This window comes from Orycteropus afer, unplaced genomic scaffold (assembly GCF_000298275.1).
Source record: "Orycteropus afer afer isolate SDZICR_OR568_19922 unplaced genomic scaffold, OryAfe1.0 scaffold00805, whole genome shotgun sequence".
Classification (NCBI taxonomy): domain Eukaryota; kingdom Metazoa; phylum Chordata; class Mammalia; order Tubulidentata; family Orycteropodidae; genus Orycteropus; species Orycteropus afer.
The window spans coordinates 137,803-141,287 of NW_006922392.1; positions in this window are offsets into that span (position 1 = coordinate 137,803).

A 3,485-nucleotide genomic window follows, 5' to 3' on the forward strand; every position below is an offset into this window, starting at 1 on the left:
GGAAATGCTCAGCTTCTATTTCTGACAAAAAGTTAGGACCTGACAAGGGTTAAGTCCACCAGAGTGAACGAGGGTTCTGTGGACACTACCAGTTTGATATCACAGGAGAGATTCAAATATTCTCTGAAATACTTGCTGATAGAGAAAACAAAGACAATCAGTTTTAAACACCTGTGTCACAAACTGTAAATTTGCAATTAAGCTTCTCTTCTGCTCCACAGAACTTTCCCCACCATCAGTTGTAACACATCTTAGGAGATTCCACTTCAGTTTTACTGAATGAACATTTCCTCTTTCATGTCTCAGATCTAAACTTAACATATAAAGACCCAGAACTCCAGCTACACTTCCAGCCACTCCCTTCTCCTGTTTAAATCTACCCTCTCCCCACAACACACACATATAGGCCGTTGTCTTCCAAAAGAACCAAATTTATAGGCGAGGGGTGGGGAGTGAAGGTTGCTGCTGTGGAGTATTGAGTTCCCCCGTCCAGCGATGGAAAGAGGACACTGACTGAGGGTGTCTGCACTGCTCATTAGTGTCCATCCCACTCTTCCCTTATCAACACAGTCAGATTCCAAACACCAGGTCGTCACGTGAAAATGGGTGCTATGCGAAAATGGAGAATGCCCACATCAGTTCACAAAACGGAGGATGACTACATGACGACACAACTGGCAAATCACATCATTACACAACTGCCAAACCACTGAGACTCATGGCCCAGGCAAGCTGACACATAACCTTAACCATCACAGCCAGAATTGCTCTCACCTCGCACTACAGCTTCCTTGACTACCAGGTGTATGTCATCCTTTTGCCAAACAGTCAGGTGGCACATTTTTTACTACTGTTACCTATGGAAAATGTTGGATAACGGGATAGTCGTTAAGTGAGAAGCAGATGTAGTTGCTGTCACTAAGCCGTACACCTGAAAATATCAAACAGGCCAAAGTAGTATAATAGATATATTTACAATAACGACAAAACAGAAAAAAAAAGAGTAGGTGATAAGGCTGCTCTAAGCAGCCCAACACCTGTTGGGATGTGGCTCCTTGGTATGGAGGTTAGGGCCCTGGTTTCGTGGCCCAGCCCAGTCAAGTGGCCCAACATCATGTTCGGTCCTTCCGTCCTCACTCCTGGTTTGCTGGGTCGCGCCTGGGGTTTTAAATGCTTGCAAACCCCCATCCAAGTACAAGTGGCATCTGTTCACCTGGAGCAACGCGGGGCGTCAGGAGGAGGAAACGGAAGGTGACGCTCACTGCCTCCACCAACGGCTGCCTCCTTTGCCAGGAGACCAGGGGAACTGGCTGGTGCCCAGCTACTAGTACTGAACATTTGATTAAAAATTCTAGAGACAAATCTCAATCAAGAGGGAGAAAATACAGAACAGGAATTCAAACTCTAATGGACTGCGTTGTTTCCAGAGCCACAGAGCCTGGATGAACCCCTGAGATCATCTTTAAACCTTAAACCAAAAATATCCTATTAAAGATGTCTTCTTTAAACCAAAGCATACTCTAACTAGTGAAGACCGTCTGCCCTGAACACCGCACTCTTTCAAGAACCATCTACGGGACCAAACGGACAGTGACTCAAAAGATTAGACAGGAGACTTAGGGGGCAGTGGGTTCAGGCTAATGGGGCAGGAATAACCCAGGAAAGGAAGGTAAAATGTTTCAAAACATTTCTCCAAACTCATTTTATGCAAGTGATGACCCATCTAGTTAAACCTAAATACACATGGGGCTTGAGAAAAAATTCTTGCTGCTTTAACCTATTTCCACACTCAAATTTCCATCCTTCCCTCATACTGCTACTTTTCTTGAGTTGTAAATGCCTGAAAGTCGATGCAACCTTAACCACAGCCATGTAAAAGAAATAACACTAATTAAAACCACTGTCGCTAAGCAACGGATGACGTCAGATTTCCAGCATTTTGTACCGCACTGAATTCTGCCAATGTGTCCGGGCTCCCCGTCTTCCAGAAGCCCCGGGAGATGCAGAAAGTTAAGGGCACAGCTGCCAACTAAAGGTTGGTGTTTGAAATCCACCCCAAAGAACGTTGGAATAAAGGCCTGGCACTCTACTTCTGAAACACCGTGGTCCCTGAACCGCTGTGGAGCCCAGTTCTGCACTGACACTCACACCACACAGCCCTGGGGTGGAATACACGCGGGGGAGACCAGTTTGGCTTTTTTTACATCTTCTAAAAAAACCTTTCTCCAAGTCTCCACATTCCAGTTTACTTCAAGGAAGGAGTGCTAGAGACCCCAGCAATTAAGAGGACACATAACCAAGCTTCTCTCAGGCTCAAGCACCTTGAGGCATACTTTACCAGCAATAAATGAACCACTGTGTGAGAACTCACCGAGATGACTAACCTGATAAACCACAAGACCGCGCATCTCTTTACGGTGGACAGTATTTGCAAGGACTGCAGACTGATACACCCCTTAGTCACAAACCCAGAGATAACGGGAGAACATTCGTAGGAATGAAGGCTTTTCATTGCTTTCCTCACCTGAGCTCTCTTCTAGAAAACTTTGGAAACAGAAAATGTGCTGTCCACAAACGAAAGAGAATCTAAGCGCAGGTTGTTGTTGTTGTTGTTATGTGCCGTGGAGTCAAACCTGACTCATAGCGACCCCTCCTTGGGTTTCCGAGGCAGTATCACTACTGGAAGTAGATTGCCCAACCTTCCTTCTGAGGAGTGGCTGGTGGGTTTGAACCGCCAGCCCTCTGGTTAGCAGGCAAGTGTCTTAGCCACTATGCTACCAGAGCTCCTAAGCGCAGGTAGGAGCCACATAAAATCCCATCGGGCCACGCTGGGCCTCCGATACCGCCGTGGGCGGGGAGTGCCGGCGGGGAGCTTGCGCGCCCTACCGGGCATCCACAGCTCCAAGCCGCGGGGGAGCTGCAGCTGTCCGGGTTCCCTCCAGGGGGTGCTGCCAGCACCGGCCCAGCTCCGGCACCTGCTCGGTGCCTGCGGGGAGACGCCGCGGCCCCGCACCTCCCTCCCTCGGGGCTCCCCGGAGGGCGCCACGCCCCCAGGCAGCCCGCCGCAGGTGCGAGTTTGCAGCCTGGAGGCAGAGCCAGGGCTGCTGGCTGGGGGGTCACTCACACGCACTGAACACAGACGAACTCGTACTATAGGCACTGCGGCGTTCACACGAGCTCCAATCACATAACGTCCTATTTCATAGTATGTATGATGGACGTCAAGGAGCTCTGGTAGCACAGTAGGTCAGGCATCTGGCTGCCTACCACAAAGTCGGGGGTTCAAACCCACCAGCTGCTCCGCAGGAGGAAGATGAGGCAATCTACTTCTGTACGGACTACGAGTTAGAATCCGCTGTTAGCAGTGCCCTTGGTTTTGGGTTTTGGTGTAAGTGACGTTAAGCAACACACCTGTAGGTGGTTCCAAGCCCCGAACGTTCCTGACAGTAACCACAGCCGTGCTTTGTAACTCTGTATTAAGTAAG